Source organism: Heterodontus francisci, chromosome 5 (assembly GCF_036365525.1).
Source record: "Heterodontus francisci isolate sHetFra1 chromosome 5, sHetFra1.hap1, whole genome shotgun sequence".
Classification (NCBI taxonomy): domain Eukaryota; kingdom Metazoa; phylum Chordata; class Chondrichthyes; order Heterodontiformes; family Heterodontidae; genus Heterodontus; species Heterodontus francisci.
The window spans coordinates 127033148-127055124 of record NC_090375.1 but is presented as its reverse complement, the minus strand read 5'-3'; positions in this window follow the sequence as shown (position 1 = coordinate 127055124).

Genomic DNA, 21977 nt, shown 5'->3' with positions numbered 1-21977 from the left:
CAGGTGGCCTTCTTGCGCATGGGGGGTGGCCCTCCTGATCGGGCACCCTGTGCCCCATGGAGGGCCAACCCCAAAGCCCCAACCACCCCCAACGCACATCACTCCCCCCCCCCCCCCCCCCCCCCACCTCCCCCACCGACACCCCTTGCCTCTCCGGGGCACGGCCAATTGTCCCTGGCAAGGCTCCAAAAACTTACCTGAGTTCTGTGGCCATCCTTTCTCTTGCTTCCGATGGCTGTATATAGTTCCAGCAGTGGCCTCTGCTCCCGGTGGTGCTGCTAGGACTAAGAGCTGCCGGCCCACTGATTGGCCGGCAGCTCCATTAGGTGGGACTTCCTGCCTCCAGGAAGTCCTGCCCAAGACGGGCGGCACAGTGGCGCAGTGGTTAGCACCGCAGCCTCACAGCTCCAGGGACCCGGGTTCGATTCCGGGTACTGCCTGTGTGGAGTTTGCAAGTTCTCCCTGTGTCTGCGTGGGTTTTCTCCGGGTGCTCCGGTTTCCTCCCACAAGCCAAAAGACTTGCAGGTTGATAGGTAAATTGGCCATTATAAATTGTCACTAGTATAGGTAGGTGGTAGGGAAATATAGGGATAGGTGGGGATATTTGTTGGGAATATGGGATTAGTGTAGGATTAGTATAAAATGGGTGGTTGATGTTCGGCACAGACTCGGTGGGCCGAAGGGCCTGTTTCAGTGCTGTATCTCTAATCTAATCTAATCTAAGACCAATTAAGGGCCTGGGGAGCAAATAATTCCAGCGTGGCTCCCCAGTCTGGGCAGAGGCAGGCTCACCATCGACTTTTTGACCGGTGGGCGGGACCTCCTGCCCAATGTAAAATTCCGGCCTTGATTTGAATTTAGTTTTTTTTTAAATCTGTAAATAAAGTGCTGGTACCAATAAAAGTGACTGAAGCTGTTGGATTGTTGTAAAAATCCAATCGGTTCACTAATATCCTTTAGGAAAAGAAACCAGCCATCGTTGTCCATTCTAGCCCATATGTGGCTACAGTCCCAAACTAGCATGGTTGACTTTTGACTGCCCTCTAAAATGGCCTAGCAAGCCACTCAGTTGTATCAAAAGCCATTTGCAGCAGTTCAAGAAGAAGATCTATCACCATCTTCTTGTGCCAACTAGGGATGAGCAATAAATGCCACTGACACCCATAACCCAAGAATGAATAAAAAAAGTTGAAGGGTTCAAACAGTACCACAATTCCTTTAAATTAACCATTTGAATCTCAAAATTAGATTACATTAGAATATACAGGATTATAAAAGACCATTTTGGACATCTGGTTAGCCCCAGAGTCCCTAATTTCACTAACAGATATCCAATACCTATTATATTTGTGTATTTTCTATAATTTAGCATATATTTGCTTATCAGATTTCTAATTTGTAAGATTCCTCACTTAATAGGGAATAGAGTTATCTGTGTGAGGGGTTCTCTACACATAATGAGCTGGATTTTATCAGTGCGCCGTGCGCTGCGGCAGTGCACTGTGAAAGCGGCGGCTTTCCAACATGGAAGTGCCGCCGCATAGCCCCCGCGATATTATGCGCGGGGGCTGATTTAAATAGAGAGGACGAAGCGGCCGCCGTATCCCCAGCAACGGCGTCCACAGTGCCACCGTACAGGCGCCAGTGCCATTTTTAAAGGGCTTTAAGCCCTTACCAAAGATTCTAATTTTTAACGTTACAGTAGTGTTGATTTTTAAAAATTAAACAATTATGATATGGAGGCCCTTCCCCAACCCGCCCCCCCCCCCAATGGTCTTTTAATTGGCCTTCATTGACAAAACTTATTTTATTCCCTACCCGAACATTTCCCCCCCAACCTTCTATCACTTGCCCTTCAAACCCTTTCCACCATCTCCACAGCCAATTAAAATTGTTTTCCCCTCTCCCCCACCCCTCTCACCCTGAAAATTTTATTCCTCCCTGAACCACACCAGGGTCTCGCCTCGGAACTCTGTACGGAGTTCCGAAGGCGGCAAAGTACAAATGGCAGCCATAAAATTGGTGTGGGATGGCCGCCGACTGCAAGTAGGTCAATTTACACATCATTATTGTGTATTTACATATTTAGTTGAATAACCCGCCGCCATGCAGTGGGGAGGTCGCACCGAGGTCCCCCCACCGCCGATAATATGCGGCGGGCCCATCTTGACGTCAGGGGTCGAGGCAGGCCTCTCCCTGCAGAATTTTACTGCCCCCCACCATGACTCGCAGCATCGAGGGGCTGGTAAAATTCAGCCCAACAGATTAACAAGTGTAACCTAGAGGAACTGAGTCGTGTTATCTTGTATTTTATATTATCATTTATATTTTAGTTTGTAAATACTTAATTAACTGATAAAACCATGTGATATAATATGGAAAATAGCCATACACATATATATATTTTTAATAGTGCAGTTGCCTTTATCAGTGCACATCCTTACTAATGTAATGAATAACAGACAAGCTTGTTTTGTTTGGACAGTAATACAGTGTAAATTGCAAGAATGTTTATGAACATCATTCATAATCCCAACATTGCAGCATCAAACACATGCACAAATACATTTTCATTCATCATATATATAGGAGCTTGATTTTTTAAAATCATTTTGAGGATGCTTGCTTAATTATTAACTTTCAAGTTTCAATTTTCTGCTCCTACTGCTTCCTTCTGCTGCTACCACCCAAGTTCATGATGCAATTTTATGTTATGCAGCAATATATGATGGTTCAACAAAAATGTAATGCTAGCAAAGCATTATAATGAGGTTAGCTGACAAGATGAGAAGTTTGTCCTGAAAAATATCATTATACACATATAATGATGTGTATAATGATGATATAATGATGCTCAGACTTACAACTATTTCGAAGATCATGCAGCAAGACTGCAATTTGCGATCATTCTATATTCTTTGTTACCAATGTGCAAGGCTGCTACATTCAGTGATGTTGTACTACTTTTTAAAACTGGTGCAGAGAATGAACCATGCTAATATGCACATTAATTCTTAACAACATGAATACCGCAAGTGAGTGTTATTTGCTGTTCTTCCCAGAATAGTCGTGATGAATATGTAATATTTCAGGATGTACCATTTAAAGTAAGGTAACTTCCTGATTGTACTGACTTGGGTGACAGTGCTGTAATGTAAAGGGGGTAGTCTACTGCCTCCAAATGGGTTGGTGGTTCCTGAAAAGCTGCTTCTCCCATGGTTTCTCCGACAGCAGTGATGGTGTCAGCAGCAACTAGGAACATTGCCTCTACAGGCCAAAAAAGTTGTTCCCTGTACATTTGTTTGTACCAATCTTCTCTCATCATTGAAGAAAGCCCACAACCAGGAATGAAAGTTGTAATTCATGACTTGCAGAAAGCTGCCCACATGTTAGATGTGTTCCACAGCACCAGGAGCTCCAGAATTTGACAGAACTTTTCTTGTAGTTCTGTTAATAGTAAGGTCTAGTAATAGCAGTTCTGTAACAAAAGAGAGGCACCCAATCTATCCCCAGTGTATTTCCAGTTGCATTGACATGTGAAAGAAGGGGAGTTCAAACAGCAAATCCGAATTTATCAGATGTTCTATTATGAGTCTGCTAAAATGGTGGTCTATTCTTTACAAAATGGAAATGATCCCATTCCTGGCAAATTCGCACGCTTGAATGATTAATGTGCAGCTTCTGGATCATAACACAATTAACACATTCTTCAGCTAATATGCTCTGTGCCACCTACCACTTTATTAAGAAGGAATTTGGTGACTTGATGTGCAAATTGTATTGAAGTATTTGAAACCATAGTTAAATTGATTTTCATCTACATTTTGGTTAAAATAAGATGTTGACATGTATTTGTTTCTTAAGTTAACTGGGTGGGGAGACGGGTGGGGGGGCACATAAAGCAACAGGCGCATCTTCAGGGAAACATGTCTTTTAGACCATTTATATGAAATGGTGCAAGCCTATAAATAGAAAACTTGTTTACAGAATGCACCCATTTAACATGATTTGAGACAGCAACATGTTTGGGCCTGACAGAATTTAACGTTTTCAAGCTCACCTGTTAATTCTAACATGTCATCAAATTGTACCATTTAACTTTGCATGTCGATCACATTTTAAGACCAATTGGGCAATTAAAAGAAATCATTCTACCTTGATTTTAAATAGGGAAGTCTTGTGAAATATATTGTACATTCAAAATTATATACCTTTAGGGAGCTTAACATAACTCCCTTCATATATAGTATCGATACAAGACTAGGCGCATTCATATCCATACTCCACTCATATGCCCTAAACTCAGTCTTAGAATATTTGCTTCTTGCACCTATATTGGGAGACCACTTGCCTATAAATGACAACAGAAATCAATCCAGAAGTGGTCCTCATTGATGAATTTACTGTGCATGTTACTTTTGATCGATTATTATCAGATACAATTAGTAATGATACTCAGCACACAGGATTCTGGATCGCTAACCTATACTTACTTCAGTTTTCATGTTCTGCTAAAGTGATTATGATTCCAAGTATAACTTGAGTTTTAGTTTGTATTCAGTTTGGCTGTTGGTACTTGGTCTTGTTTACACAGTTCTGTTAAGAGTGAGATCAAATTAAAAATGCCGGTGTGAATAGGTTTATACTGTTCTCTGACATGGCTTTGTGTGGCAGTTTGAATAAAATTGGTTCTTCTGGATACAAGAAGAATGGAATGGCCTCTGGATGACTTTCTCTTTGTGCAGGAAAATCACCCACGTCTGATCTTGCTGATTTACAACTCTCTGCGTAATTTTTATGCTTTAAAGCCACAAAGCAAACGGGAAAGAAATAAACCTTTTTAAGTGTCCAAAATAAAGCAATTGCTTTTGGAAAACGCAATATACTGTATTAATATTGCATGCGAAGAAAGAGTTAAAATGTTATTGCACACTGCACTCGGCCTTAAATAAAAGAAGTGCTTTGCATACTAACAGCATCACAGGCTACACCACTGATTAGAACATTCTGCTTTATAGTCAAAATCCATAGCTCATTTTTCTGGAAATAATACCGTGGTAATTATAGATCTCATCAGCTGACAATTTCTTCGGCATTGTACTATATTTCAAAGTGCTTAATAACAAAATTTACGCCAATCAATTCTTGTCTGTATTTTCTAACGGCACATGAAATATAGAAAAAGGTTTGCAACATTTAAATATGTACAGTATCAACCGACTTACAGATCACATTTAATATATTTACTTGATACCAGAAACAAAACAGGCTATAACTGTAGGATTACAAACAGATATTATCTATGTCAGATGATACAGCCGATGTGTACGTATCTTGTGATGGAATAGAAATACCTCCTGATAAACAAATTAAACTGCACTGCTGTTTTGATGAATTGGAAGGTTTTAAAATCTCAAAAAGGCAACATAATCCAGAAGCCATATTTCAAGGTTCACTTCTTGCTTCATAAAGAGAACACCTTTGCATCTGTTACACTACTCGAAACCACCATAAAATTGCGGGCAGTTATAATTAGATCCGCTTTCACATTCACGAGTAATACTGTTGTTTGCCTGCCGCTTTGATTAAAGCAACCATTGTCTTCCAACAGCTAGCATTAATTCTTCCAAGGTGGTTTTCTGATGAGGCGTTAGTTTATTCCAGACTGCTGTTTGTTGTCTAATTTACGCCAGGTCCCCGCTGTGTTCTGTTTAAACCATGCTCTTTGTCTTGCCTTTGAAATTTACCAAAACTTACAAGAAATCAATAGTTAATTGATTATTCACTTTTCTGCAGCTTCAAACAGCAAGCATGCATACGATCCTGGAACAGTCGCCCTATTTTCAAGGCAGGAGGCTGCTTGGTGGCAGTTATCTACAAGCATTTTACTGTAGGCACCCCACGAGCTGTGCGGTGGCATGCAATGCCAGTATCCGATAAGGATAACGAAGACGGTCTAACGAAGCAGAGGAAGTCATCGTGTGAGTTAGATCCCTTTTACTGCTTTAAATAAATGCTGATGTACCGGGTATCGGAAACAAGAATACCATGTCCTTACAGCCATCCCTCTGCTTTCACTTACTCTTTCCTTTTGCATGGCATTGACCAACATGCCACTGCACCGGACTGATGTAAAATTTGCGTCTGAATGGGGATGAGACTTGTGCTGTACCTCTGACATGGAATAAGGATGGCAAGCACGTAACATTACGAAATCTAGGGCAAATGCGAGCGAGAGAGAGAGAGACAGATGGCGGAGCTGGCCAGAAGCCAAAGCCAGTGAAATGAATTACATTGCTGAATAACTGTACACCATTGATTCTGCCACTTGTTGCTGCATGGCAATAGGGGCCCTGATGTTGGCAGGAATCTCCTTACATGTCATGTATGCCTCAGACAACTTTTCACACATAACTCACAACACTGACACTGATATGCTGCAACAGACGGCGCCTTGTGTAAGAGAAGGAAAAGAAGCACAATCACTGTGATCTGGCCATTTTGCTTATTGAAGAATGGAATACTGGCATTCACAGCTGTAGTTATGTGCCACATTTTCAAGCGTGCTGAGTTGAAAATGAACACTCCCTCCCCACAATGTGTGGCACAATGAGGCAACTCTCCACAGAGCTGCCACTGTGGGATGAAGATTTCACGTATCGTCAATAAACCTACAAACGTGGCATCCTGAATTCCAAAGGAGAATATTTGCTGTCTGACAGGAAGGAAAGCTGGTCTCAGGGCTACAATGTTTGGGTGTTTTCCGAAAGCCAGGCACAGTCGCGGCAGATTGTTCAATAAATGCTCCATACCCTGGATGAAGCCAGACATTATGTGATGCCCAGGGGGCTTTGGAAATCAAATACAATGTTTGAAGTAGCACAATTTGAGGTACATTATAAAAAAAGCAATTTGAATTTCCAATGAGACGATGCATATCTGCATGCTAATTAGACCAGTGTCAAGCCTAGTCTGCATTCTGCTGTTGATGGCTAGGAATGTGCTTGTGAGCTCTGTTGGGAGACTGTTTTCTGCATAAATTATCAGCTTTGTTCTACAGCTCATTTTTTTTTAACAAACAAATATGAAATGTAAGGATCGAAAGACACTTCAGAAATTAAAATTATTGATCTATAAAACTTACATTTGAGATTCTAATTAAAGGTGGCACGGAAATTAGATCAAAATTAGCAGACTGCGTTAGCAGCCTCTATGTGATAGACAGTTAACATTTTACCTTTGTTTATACAGCCAAGGTATTAAAGACTAATTGTGAGAAAAAAATGATCAGAAAAAGCCACCTAGTGGCAACACAGCTATTTCTTACAGTATTTTCGAGGAAAAGAACAACATTCTATGTAAATAAAGATTCCTGTTTGTTATACTAGCTTTTCACATCAAACTGGCACAGTAATATATCTTTCTTTACTATATTAGCTTTCATGTTTTTTCTAGAATACCAGCATCACTTAGTTTTCAAATTTACACTTCAAAGCCTTTCTGCCTTGCACTCACAAAGATTAGGATGGTTAGGTATTGTATTTCAAATATATTACTACCACATTCCTAAAGTATTAACATATACAAATCTTCGACATACAAAACCTCTTCATCTCAGAACAAACCAGATTGATCATTTTTTAAACGCACAGAGAAGGCACCCATTCATTTACCACGCATTTTGAAGCATGTCTATATACCAGTGCACAGTGTACAAAGAGAACATAAATTAAACATGCGCATAGTAAGCCTTCTTCAGTTTGATTAGGTTTTTTTGTATGTTTGTCTTTCTCCAAGTAAGGTTTGGTGTATGTAATTAATTCAGTTTGTACCTGACTTGTTAGCCAGAATTATGATATTAGCCAGGAAACAACCTAAAACAGACTTATAAAAATAAGCAAGAAAGGGTAGAAGCATGGGAAAAATTAAACAAAAAGGAAAGCAGTTAAGCAAAAAGGGATCATTGTAGTGTAATGCGACAGAATATCTATAAAAAGGAGGATGTTGCAATTTTGCAAAAAGAGGTGAGGAGGAATCAAAGGATTCATGCAAGAGACAGGGATAACGCCGATTATATTGGCAGCAGTGTATTCATAATGCTAATGTTAGGATCATTCCAACCTAAGGTAGGTGGCAAAAAGGTTTCCTACATTAAGAAAACCCTGCCTAAACCAAGCAGCTTTAAAGATTATATGCAATCGTTTGCTGGCTCTGTGCCATGTTCTATTGTTTTGGATGTTAAATGTGTTATATCACCTCACAGTCCATGCCTTCCTTTACTTCTCTGTCGCAAAATGGTGATGCTTCCCGATTTTTTGAACCCAATGTAAGAACACAGCCTGCCTGAAAGTTAGCAATACTGCCCCTCCCCCAAGAATATATATGAATTCACTCAAGGAGGAAGGTAGTGGGCACCAATAATTGCTGTCATTGAGTCTGGTGCTTTGAAACACTATGTAAAATGCTTCCATTCGCATCTATTGCTTTTGCCATTTGCAAAGGTTTCTGTTGTCTGTTAAAGGAATTAACTTTGTAATTCTAGTTAGCTATTGACAGCTGTTACAATTAAATAAATGGGACTTCATTAATCAGATTTTGCTTTATCATTTAACCTACAGTGTTTGTGTAGTTACCTGTAACAACGTAAACATTTTCAAAATCGCTACTTGTTTAGAATCATTTGGGTCCGGACACTGCATTCTGACTCCACAGGCTGGATTTTCCCGTGAGTCCCTGACACTCGGACCAAATTGGAGACCTGAGACCGCACTTGCCGGCAGAGAGGCCGACTTGGAAATTTTCCTGGAAGCGGCCTCCTTAATGGCTACCTCCAAGCTCACCGTTCAATTAAAGACGGTGGGCTGGCTCCTGGTGCTGACTGTCCAATCAGACGGCTGCCAGCTCTGGAGTCTTAGCAGCCCCATCGGTACAAGTGGGCACTGCTGAGGCAGGTAGGAGACCTGGAGGGCACCTCAACATGGAGGCGCGCTCGGAAGCGTTCAGGTAAGCAAAAAGCTCAGAGGGGCAAATGCAGTAGGCCCGTTGGAGCGGAGGTCCTCCGGTGGATCATTTGGGCTGCGGGTGTGACCTTTCCTCACGGCAGCCCCGTCATGGAGCCTCCAGCTCTGATGCCCCCACGCCCCTGCCCCCCACTCCCGGCCTACTGCAGGGAGGCTGCTTCCATTCAGCTAGTAGCCTCCGTGTGCGGCAGAGGGCTGCTCCGCCACCGGCAAAACGCTGGCGAGGCCGCAAATCGCCCCTAATTGGGGCCTTACAATCTTAATTGGTTGCCCACCTCCGTGCAGCGAGAAGCCTATCCCCTTCCACCACACCACCCCCACCCCCCATCTCGGGAAAGCTCCCCGGTGGTGGGAACGCATTGGAGAGTCTTCACAATGTGGTTCCCCACTTTTTCCCAGACTCTCTGCCTCCAAGTCTATCACCTCGGGGCCGGAAAAATTCAGCCCAGTCATAAAAACATGGGAGTTATGATTCAGATGTTCAGAATACTTTAGGTAATATAAAGTTAATAGCATATTTGATATAAGTTAAAATATTTGATGCTGGGAAACGAAAAAGCAAGTTCTTCATGGAAGGTTGGCGGAAGTGGAAAACATGGAAATTTAAAGGCCTGATTTTAACTCCAGGCAGGTCAGCAGCGTGCAGGATTGCCAAATCTGGTTGGAGACACTGCTGGAAGGTTGATCACATGGCATTCTGACCACATGATGCTGGATCGCATGTTATCTGATCACATGACTTCTACAAATATTATTGCATTTGCCTTACAGCGGTTGGGTCCCCTGTGGTTGAATATTTTTGCCTGTGACTTTGCGCCAGTAGCAGTTGTGCAATAAGTTCCTAAGAACCAGGAAGCCAGCCGCCAGCAGGCAAACAGGGGAAACCGAGTGTGAAGAATCCAAAAGTGGGAGAACGATTTGCAGAGGGGAAACCAGAGGTGAAGAGGAACTTTGATTTTACCAGCATCAATGGTTAACTCACTGACATTGTGCTGGTAAATCTGGTAAAACTCAGATTCTTTTCATAACCATACAGTAACTCACTGATAGTCTATATGTAACTGGTAGCAATAGGTATAATGCCCTGATATCCTACCTGTATGTAGTAGTAATCCAAAAAAAAGTTATTCACACTGAAACTATAGTCAGAATCTCCCTGCACTGCACAAGGTAAGGGCAGGCAACCTGGTCGATGCCACTTTTAACAGCTCCAATTTCTCTCCCTATCTCCTTGGTTATTATCCATGCCTTTATTACCTCTAGACTTGACTATTCTAATACACTCGGCCAACCTTCGATCTTCCACTCTTCATATACTTAAGGCCTGGTTTAGCAACATTTCGATTTAAAAATTCTCATCTTTGTTTTCAAATCCCTCTATGGCCTCATTCCTCCCTATCTCTGTAGCCGATTCCAGCCCCACAACCCTCTGAGATATCTGTACTCCTCCAATTAGGGCTCTTGTGCATCCCCAATTTTAATTACTCCACCATCGGTGGCTGTGCCTTCAGCAGCTGAGGCCCTAAGCTCTGGAATTCCCTTCCTACACATCTCTGCTGCTTTACTTCTGTTCCTCCTTTAAGGCACTCCTTAAAATCTACTTTGTCATTCAACTATCCTAACATCTCCTTTTGTGGCTTCATGTCAAATTTTGTTTGATAAAACTCTTGCAAAGTGCTTTGGGATGTTTCGCTATGTTAAAGGTGCTATACAAATGTGACTTGTTGTTATTGAACTCTGATTTGAACCCCAGTTCTGTGTGAATGTGACAACTCTGAATTAGGAGCCTCAGTCAGAGCTGATTTGTTCTTGAACTTCACACATCAAAATCGGGCGACACAGTCTGATGTGAACCCAACTGAGAGATCACATAAAAGCTGCAGCCTCAGTTGTTTGGGGCAATTCTCACAGGAAACATCGTCCTTAACTCAGCTCAGCACCAACATTTCTAAACCACTTCCTGAGCTTGGATTCGATAAAGGAAAGTTTTCATAGAATTATAAAATTACAGCATAGGAGGAGGCCATTTGGCTACTGGTGCAGGCACTCTCACCTGTAACCCCATTACTCCCACTAAAGATCTTTCTATAATCTTCCTTTTCAAATATATATCCCATTCCCCTTAAAACTAAGTTTTAGGCATAAAATTTGGACTGGCGTGACAGAAGCCAATCGCCCCCGTGTGAGGGAGGAGGTGGCGTGCTGTGCCTCCAGCCATTTCTGATGTTTCCTATGCGATGCACCACCTTGAGAAAGGTGATAGCTTGGAAATTCCCTGCAAGCACCATAAGCAACTGAACTGCTTTTTGGGCCACGCATGTCTATTCAACAAATTTGCACATCACTTGCCAAAGATCAATCCTCGAGTCTAGCACTAGTGTTATTTAAATGGCCAGGAAACCAAATTTCAATTGAGGTAATTTTGAAGACCTTTTAATGTTGCAAAGTGTCTGAAGTACTTTTCAGTATTTTTGGCAGTATTGTGCTGAGTTCTTGGATTTGGCAGGAACTGTTGTTGCATCCTCACAGGCCGGGGATAGGTGACCAGTTCACACAAAGTCTGCAATAGGTATGGGGCTGCTTCTGGGTCTGAAGCATGACAGGGAGATTGAGTAGAGATGTGGAGAGGGCAATCTTTTTGTGATGCCCTTTGCTAACTTGGAGCTAGACTCCTCCATGCTCCTTGATAATGACAGGAGGTTGTCTGGCAGGCCTGCCAATGCATCCAGCATCTCTGGGTGCATGCCCATCAGTGTTCTCCTGTATGCCACCCATCGAGGTCCTTATCTGAGTCACCTGTAGCAGAATTTATTTGCAGTGAGTGCCAGTGAGCTGGCACACAAAACATCCATTATCCCTGGTCTGGCTGCAGTCACTCATGCCTGGTGATTCACCACATGCGGATCTCTCTATACTAGCCTTTAAAGTAGGTGCAGTACCAGTGAGCTGGTGCTTGCAACTGCCAGATCAAGTGATGGGGCCTCTTCATTAGTGCTGTGCTGTTGCTCTCTCTCCTCTTTCTTGGGGCTGCTGTGGCTGGGCAGGCAGCAGTTCTTGGGTGTCTGAAAGCAGAAAATCAGAAGGCTAAGGTTGGGGTGAAGGTGGGGGGCGCGTGTGGTTGGAATGGAAGAGGTCCGTGATGATACCATCTTCAGCTTGTTCATCATGTCAGATAGCTGGATGAGGGTGAATTGGGAGTTGTGAAGGGGCATAACGCAGGAACATATCATTATACTCAATGTTCTTAACGATGCTGCTTGCTGTGGCTCTGTTGCAGTCGGCTCCAGGATGAGGAGAACCATCTACTTCCTAGGGCTCAGGAGATGCAGGTGTGCTTGTCCCCTGCCAATTCTGCTCTGCTCCCTTTTATTGTTGGCCACCATGTCCTGCAAGAGAGAGAGAGCAAAATCTCAATGATTGTGTTTCACTGTGCTTGGGTCATGTGCCTGCTATAGCTGAATAGCTGGAAGTATGTGGAGGCACCAAGAGGTGGGTCTCAGGCTGACAGCATTATTTAGGGGTGTAAGGGTGAGGTGGACTATTTGGATGTTATGCATGAGTCCTGAGTGCCAGGGATTGTTGGTGTGTGAGTGATGGGGGTGTGCTGCGTTAAGCAGCATGAGAGGCTGGTGGTGTGGTGGGTACAAGATGTCATGTGAAGATGCCTTGACCGGCGCATGAAGTTATTAGACTTTCTGGCCTGAATTTTACTGCAGATGTCAGGACCCTGGTATCACGGCAAAAATAGGGTCCCATGTCCACTCTTGCCAGCAATGGGACTTGCTCGGCAATTTTACTGGAGGCGGCCTCCTAATTGGCTGCCTGTGGGCCCGCTGTCCAATTAGGGACAGCAGGATGGCTCCTGATGCTGCCAGACCAATCAGAAGCCAGCAGCCCAGAAGCCTCAGCTGTGCCACTGGGAGAGGTCGCTGCTGAGGCAAGCAGGAAACCTCAGGAGCTGGGCCAGTAAAGTTTGAAAAAAATATAAAATTTCAGGGGGTCTAGGGTCAGAGGGGGATCTCCTTCAGGGGGATCATTGAGGCTGCAGGGCTGCCATCTCTGCCCGCAGCCCCCTCTTTGGGCCATCAAGCCTCCAGCTTTGATGGACCCCCGGGCTGCTGCAAGGAGGCCACCTCCATTTAGCTAGCAGCCTCCCCATGCAGCAGCAGGGGTTGCCCTGCCATTGGCAAAAAGCCAACGACTCTGTAAAAGAGCCTCTAATTGGCCGTTAATTATATTACATTTGCATCCAGTCCTGCCACAGGTAAAAGCTAGTGGGACTGCTTTGCGGAACTAACCCAGTGCAGCACCCAACAATTTTACCGGACAACCGCGTCCAAGCTCGCCTCCCGCGGGCTGGTAAAATCCTGGCTTTGGTGGCACTGCTGCCAGGTCCTCAGGTCCATACGCCACGAATTGATCTCCCTGGCTACCTGCTCCCAATACCTTCTGAGGGTCATCCTCAAGGGCCTCCGAGATCCTTGACTTACCATGGTGTCTTTTCTGCTGTCCACTTCCACCACTAAGGCCTCCAGCACCACATCCTGGAGCCCTCTCCCTCATTTTCTATGTTTGGAACTGCAGCAATAAAATTTCAGCAGTAGTCTCATGTAATTGAGTGCATCTTCCCTTTAAGAGGGACAGACTGCTTTTAGGAACAGTAGGTTGGCTGCAGCACATGCTGTTAGCACATGCTGCTCAACTCCTTGCTGAGCACAGTGGTGCTATGCTACAATCAGATAAATGAGGTGACAGCACCAAATTTGCATACTGCCTAACTCAACGGGAATTGGCATGAGAAGGTGGTGAATCGCAAACCCCCAAAACTGACAAATGGCACAGTTTTTAGCTCTTAGTTTCTACTTCAGTAACCACGTGAGTGATGTATGCCATAGTGTGATAGCCCTCAGTTGAAGAACTTTCCTCCTCCCTTCCCCCTTATTTCTTCCTAGAGAGTCCTTAGTTCTCCATTTGTCTATCAGTGGAAATAATCTTACATTGTTAATCACAGTAAGGTCTCTGCACTTCATTCACCCTTTTACTGGCTGTACCTCTCAGTGCCATTCCCACTCACCACTTTGCTGTTGCTGCTCCTGGTTCTGTGGGAAATGTTGGTTCTTGATTGAAATTCCCCTTGCCAATTGCAATCCATGACGTTGTGGCTCCATACACCAGTGGTTGGATAAGGTCACTGAACTGAATGCTTTGACAGCAGTAGCAGACGGTGACGTCACCGAGTGGGATGATGGGGTACCCTGCAGTGGGAAATTTAAGTAGCTGATCCCCCACGCTGCTGGAGGCACAGTTCTTGAAAGCTACTCCAGATTCCAGGAAATTACTGGTCATTTCGGAAGGGTTGGGAACCCTGGTAGCATGATGGGTTTGTAGCTCCTCAGCTGGCCCAGATTGCAGGCCCGGGTATTTTAATTCAGGGCCTCATTAAAATCTCAATGATGATTTCCCACCTGATTTGCTGATCTACTACACTCAACAAGTCCCTGTCCGCCGTCACATCCTTCATCACCCAGCACAGGACCACATTATAGAACTTCTCATTACAGACTCACTCTCATCTCTTCATTGCTCTCTTCATATCAGTCACTACCACCATTTTCTTTTAGCTTTTGTACAACACCAAATTCTCTTATGGCTCCTTCCTCACTTCACACTCTGCACACCTACTTTCATTTCATCACCTCATTTGTGTCTCACTTCTTGTCACTCTCAGCATCTGCACAGCCAGCAGAAGCCCCACATATCTGCCGTGTCCTTTGTAAAAGTTACTTGCTAATTCTCAATCTCCGTCTGTGCAGGACACGTCAGCACAACATCTGATATGTGTGAAATAAGTGGTTTTCTTCTCATAGTTAAACCCATGAATTCTGCATCTCTCTCTTCCTCACCCTGCATTGAGCTGCCTTCTGCACTGTCCCTGCCACCAGTGTTCACTAGTGCTGGGGGTTTCACCGTTTGCATACCAGTCAAACTCACTGTCTAATCCATCTGGGACATCAATCTCCATGCTAATACTTGTAAGTGACAGAGGGCATGATGGTGCCTCCTCAGAAGAATTCTCCTCCTCTGAGGTGTTTTCTTTTGTGGGGCCATGGCTATCGAGAAGGATCTAGAGGAAAGAGAAAAGCAACAAGAGTTACTACTTGTAGCCCTTCATAAACATCTAAAAAATGCACAATCATACAGCTTGTTTATATTTAGCTATATTGTGAAGCCTGCTGGCTGCTACTTTCCAGACTTTCAGTGCCATCTTGGATAGAAAATTGGGTGAAGGGAAGAAAACGGTGAGTACTTGTTGCAGATTGATGCAGGAAATGGCACAGGAATCAATGCTGGGACTTCTACTATTCCTAATCTGAATTAATGGTTTTGGGTAAGTCAAGATGGATGAAATAGCCAGAAGCCTATAAAAAGAAATAAAATCAACAATTGGAAAAATTAGTGGCAGATACAATTCAGTCGAGATTCATGCAATGTATTACATATTGGTGGGAAGCATAAATATCATAAGAATATCATGGAGGGCATAAAAATAGGCAAATGCAAAGGAGAAAGGCATTTGTAGGTTGTTGGGTGTAGTTGTAGTAGTAGCGTTGTAGGGCATTCTAGAGAAAGTCTTAGACTCCGGTAAAGGTTAATTAACAACTCATTATTATTTACAGTTACTAAATACACTTTCAACAAGCCACCTAAGCTAGCATCCTTCATGCTGCTATACCTTCTTCTTCTCAAACCTATCTCATGTAACCGTTACATCATCACTCGTACAGTGGGAGGGCTCTCTCTCATTGTCTTTGGTATTAACCCTTTACCTCCTTATACCACAGAGCTGATAGTAGATTTAGCAGGTTAAAGAACTGTGGGACAGCAAACATAACAACTAGAATGCTTCATTATATGGCTGTTGAGTTGAGTATATGTCTGAAGATATCATGATAAACTGTACAATGCCTTGGTCGGTTTAACTGTGCTCAGTTTAAGCCACCAAGACATAAAGGAAAAAGTCAAGTTGTGGAAGAATCACAAGACTAGTACCTGGCATTGAGTTACAAGAAAAGACTGGAGAAGCCAGAGTTCTTGACACCTTGACAGGAGGAAATTGAAGCCAGAGTTTTTTTTTGTGGGACCAGGAGAAGCATTTTGAGCTGATTTTTGAGCAGCCTTCAGCAATTCATTTATGAACCACTGGTTAAGCAACTCAAAGTCAAAACAAATAAACGATCAGTGTGGGATGCACACTCCAGCCACTAGTACCTCACAATTGCAATCAAGTCCCTTAATACATCAAGGACCCCGATGTGCAGATTAAAAGTGATTTCCCGCCTGAAACAGGTGGGCCTTCCAGCTGCCCATCGAATAGTCCCTAACAATATGGTGGTAGCTGGAGTGCCAGTAAAGGTGGGTTGGTAAGTGACCCAGTGACATTTTAAGGCTGCTACCACCCTGTTACTAGGTAATCACTCTTAAAAGCAGGCCCTAATACTTTTGCAAGGATGGATGAGTCAAGGTGAGCTGAATGACCTTCCTCAACTGTCTCTATGTTGAAATTTTGTGTAATTCCTTTATTTTTATTACCTTTTTTCTCTTTGACCGCTATTAGCTTTTTCCCCCCATAATGCATTGACTATAAATTCCACATCCCTGTTTTCAGATCCCTTCAAAGCTTTGCTCTGGCTAACCTAGCCAATCTTTTGCATTCTGAGATCTGGAATATATCCTCTGCTTCTCCAACTCTTCTCGACTGTGCGTCACCCCTCCTTCTGTTGCATGTTTATTGACAGAACCTCTTTGTCAGCTATTATCTCTTCCTATAAATCCTCTGTTTTGATGCATCTGTCCCAACCTTCAGAAGCATGCTGAAAATCTACTTCACTGACTAATTCTTTGCCCGTTCTTGTTCAAGTCTTCTGAACAACACTTGTGAAGAAATTTAGAAAATGTCGTTATGTGAAAGGCACTATAAAAGTGTAAGTTGTGCTTTTTTTGTTAATTGCTACATATTTCACATTTTAAAGTGATATACTCTACTGACGCTGCAAGTCACCTGTTCAGACCAGCTTTACCAACACCAACACAATTTGGAGAGGTGGATTTTAACTCCAGGCACAGAATCATGTTTAACAAATCTATTAGAATTTTTTGAGGGACAATTAAAGGGGAACCAGTGGAGATGGTATATTTGGAGTTCCAAATGGCATTAGATGAGGTGCCACAAAAAAGGTTGCTACACAACATGGAGGCTCATGGGATTGGTGTAATATATTTGGAAAAAGAAAAAAAGAAAGACTTACATTTATATAGCACCTTTCATGACCTCGGACTTCTCAAGGTGCTTTACGGTCAATGAAATACTTTTTGAAATGAAGTCACTATTGTAATGTAGGAAACATGGCAGCCAATTTGCACAAAGCAAGACCCCATAACCAGCAATGTGATAACGACCAGGTAATCTGTTTTGGGGATTTTGATTGAAGGATAAGTACTGACTAGAACACCAGGGATAACTCCCCTGCTTTACTTCAAAACGGTGCCATGGAATCTTGTACATTCACTTGAGAGACCAGATGGGGTCTTGGTTTAACATCTCACCTGCAAGATGGCATCTCCGGCAGTGCAGCATTTCCTCAATATTGCACTGGAATGCAAGCCTAGATTTTTGTGCTCAAGTCCCTTCTGCAGAACCTTCTGACTCAGAGGCAAGAGTGCCATCAACTGAGGACTGATGATTGGGTAAAGGCTTATAGGGTGGTAATTGTCAGGTTAAACTTATACTGTTTTTTTGTGGATAGGAGATACCTCAGCCACTTTTCTCACTGTCAGGAAGATGCACTGGAGCAGCTTAGCTTAAGAAATGGCTAGCTCTGGTGCAGAGGTTTTAGTGTTAAACAATGATTTAATCAGGAACCAGAGCCTTTCCAGTGTCCAGTGCACTTATCTGCTTCTTAATGTCATGTGGAATGAATCAAATTGGTTAGATACACATAACTATGATGGTGAGAACCTTGAGAGGAGACAGAATGGAATCATACAGGGAACATTTTTGCTGAACACACTTGTAAACATTTCTGATTTGTCTCTTGCATTCACAGGTTCGTTTCCAACATAGTTGAGATAGGGATGTTCATGAAGCCTGCTCATGTTAGCTCGTTGTCCAATAACATAGCTTTGCTCAGATCTGTTGTTTGTGCGACTCTTAGCTTTGTTTCCAACCTGTTGTTTTTGATATTTAGCATGTAGGTAACCCGGTGTTGTAGCTCATTCTGTGGTGTGCTTGGTGCGGTTCCTTCATGTCCTTTCAAGAGCTTCATTGAACCAGGGTATATCTTTTAGTTTGATGTTAATGGAGGAGTGAGAGATATGCTGGTCCTTGAGGTTACATATTATGGTGGTATACCATTGCTACTGCTGATATCCTGCAGTGACTTATGGATGTCCAATTTAAGTTTTTAGCTCTTTACTTAGTCTATCCATATTAGCAAAGTGGTACTGCCATACTACAGAAAGAAAAATGTTCCCATGATGGAGATGAGACTTTGTTTTCACAAGGACTATGTTATGGCCACGTCTTCCAATACTACAGTGAATAACTGTATATCTGACAGATAGATCGTTGGTTCCCTCATCAGGTCCAGTTATATGTCACCGTTAATTCTGTACAGTATGGATAAATATAACAGGACAATATTCTTTGTTGAAAATGTAAGCATTAATTTGCATTGTAGGTATGTTTAAGGTCTGATGTTCCACTAACACATGCAAAGAACTATATACCTTATAAAAAATGGGCTGTTTCTACAGCTCAAATTGTAGTCAGATACCTTATTTAATAATGGGGTGTTGTTTGCTTACCTGCACCAGTGCAATCAGTAACACAGGGCTGTACCTGCACAACATTAAAAAAAACAAGTTACAAGACAACAGATATTTTTAGCAACTTTCCTTTGTTGCGGTAGTCCAAAGTGAAGTGAGGTCACCTCCAGATCTACTTGGTGCTAAAGTTATTTTTTGTTCTAAATCCAGGAGTAGTGAACTATCATTAACGTATGATGGCAGGTTGGTGGAATGATGGATTTCCATTTTTAGTAAAACACATAAACAAGACCAGCTGGATAGCAATGTCATTTTTATAACACTTTTTTTTTTACTTCTTGTCTCACACATAGCTGGAGTATGTGCTTAAAAAGGCAAAACTCCAGCTGTCTCTTTAAATGGCATTTGGAGAAGGAAGAGGGGGCTCAACAAAGATTTAATTCTTTATAAACAGATCTGCACTTAACTCTCAGGCTGACTTTCTACCCTCTCCATAATGTCACATGCCTGTGACAGTAAAAAATGTTTGTTTCACTGGCAAAATTCCACAGAACATATGTTTGAATATTCAAATATAGTGGTTACTGGCTGAAGTGCAAAATTGACTGTCTAAAAGCAAAATAAAGTTAACTTAAGCTTTCCACTTACCTTAAACATGTTTTATTAAGAGTTCCTTTTTCTCTTCCAATTTGCAAGCACTTTTCACTACTGGAGATGAGACTAGTGATCCCAAAATATAGACAGCTGATGCAGCAGCTACAATTTGTCATCTCACCTCTTTGCCTAGATTTTAAGTTCCAGATGCATTGGGAGCAATGGGGTTAACTAGCATGCGGGAAACCTGGAAATAAGTGCAGCCCTCTGGGAGTGGCTTTTTAACTCAGCCACTGCATTATCATAACATTTCCAGGTTTCCAGGCAGTGAGTGGGTTTCATGAATCGATTACAACTCCAGTTTTTAAAACAGGCAATTTGATGGAATTTGGAGTTGGAGCACAATGAAAGGAATTGGCAGAATGGAGTCCAGACACTCAAAGACTGTGCCTAGTTTTAGTGACGCCTCACTGGTTGTGATGCTGGGGGCTGAGGAAGTCAGTAGCAGGAGTATGGTGCACGCTTGAGACTTAAATGCCGAAAGTGATTTAATGACCTAAGCAGAACAGGAAAGGTGAGTATCATGACACATTCAACTACATTCTGATGCGCATATCACCCCAACCCCTTCAAACTGCCTTCTCAAGCCTACTCAAGCACATCACTTCTCACATTCACTTACCTTGCAGGTACATCCATTCCGCACTGTTTATGCACTTCCACACATCCCCATCATCCATCCACTAGTGACACTCATCTTATGCAATGTTATGCTTCTCCCTCATAGTCACGCTCAAGTAATGCTCTCCATTCATCCATTCAACACATGCAATTATTCTCACTCAAAGATCTCTTCTTTCCCTCTTTGCAGGAAAACAAAAACAGAGAACCTGAGGGAGATGCAGAGAACCGAATATGGTCTTCCAACCATTTCTGAGCTAACAGCTGCAGGGGACGAGGAACATTGGAACATAGGAAATAGGAGCAGGAGTAGGCCATTTGGCCCCTTGAACCTGCTATGCCATTTAACTAGATTATGGCTGATCTTTTACCTCTGCACCATTTCCCTGCACTATCCCCATATCCCTTGATATCTTTGATATCCAGAAATCTATCAATCTCTGTCTTGAACATGCTTAGTGACTGATGTACTCACTGTTGAGCCTCAGTGGAATCTCAGCTTATTTGGCCTCCAAATATGGGAGATGGGGGCCTCCCACCTACCTGACGACAGAATTAAAAACCAGACAGCAACATGCCATTCAACACTCATTCATGTTGAGTTGACGCCAGCAGCGAATGAACTATAATCATGTGCATAATGATCTCTTAAAACAGTCTTACCTTGATAGTTCTAATTCATATCATTAATTTCCTAGTGGGACTTCAAGAATCCTACAGGAGTTGGTACAGAGGATGATTCCCACTGAGGGTGCACCATCACAGGTGTGATGAAAACCCCATATACCAAGCGGAAAATATTAATTTCCTCATATGGAATTTTGCCTGACACTTTTACTGAGACTGTTACAGATAACTTTTAAAAAACAGAACAGAGCTGCTAAGATGGCCATGGCCAATTTGCATATGAGAAGCCAAAGGCCGGCTGGAGACAAAGGTGATTACCCAGTCTAGACAGAACAATGGGGTGTTCTTTGATTAAATTACCTAGAATAGTTTTGTCAATGTTGATCGTCAAAAGCCATCGACACCCATTGAATTTGAAAGAGCCAAACTCCCTTCCTACCAAGTATGTTTGAACAGCTTGACGAAAGCCTTGAATCTCAAAGAACATTCCGGGAGACTTTGACTCAAGCACATGACATGACTGCTTGTGTAACTCTGGAAGTTTGTGAATTGTGCCTGAGAAGAAAGGGAGTAACTGAAATCCAGGGAAGGAGCATTGCCTCTCTCTCTCTCTCTCTCTGTCCAGCAACATCCCAGGGAAGCCTTGGCTGCAGCTAAGCCTCAAATCTGCAGATCCTTACAGTCAACAACAAAGAGGCCACAGATAAAGTGCCTCTTCTGCCTTCCAGAAACAGAGAAGCAAGCCTGAATTGTGCACGTGGCCCAGCAAGGATTTCAGAACTTTAATTTCAACTAAAGACATTGAGACTCAGTATTTAAATTCCATTTACTACGGATCTTACTTCAACCTCCCAACTCTGTTCTTTCCTCTGTTATCTATTTTGTGTGTGTTTGGCTCTTGTGTGAATGTGGGCATGGATGCGTGGTATATTTTAGTAATTTTAAATCGGTTTAGAGTGTTAAGGTTAATAAACTTACATCTTTCTTGTTTAAACTCAAGAAAACCTGTCTGATTGGTTCATTTGCAATTATATATATATTAGAGTAACAGGAGCAAGTGCTCACTAAGTTGGAAAGTTAAATCACTGTGTTAAAAAGATAAACCTTGTTGCGGTCAAACCAGAGAAGGGGCGAAAAGGGAGCCTGAGACCCCTTCGTCACCTGGTCGTAACACAGAACTCATTCAGCCCATGCACCAAATCAGATACTCACAACTCAGTGAGACCAGTA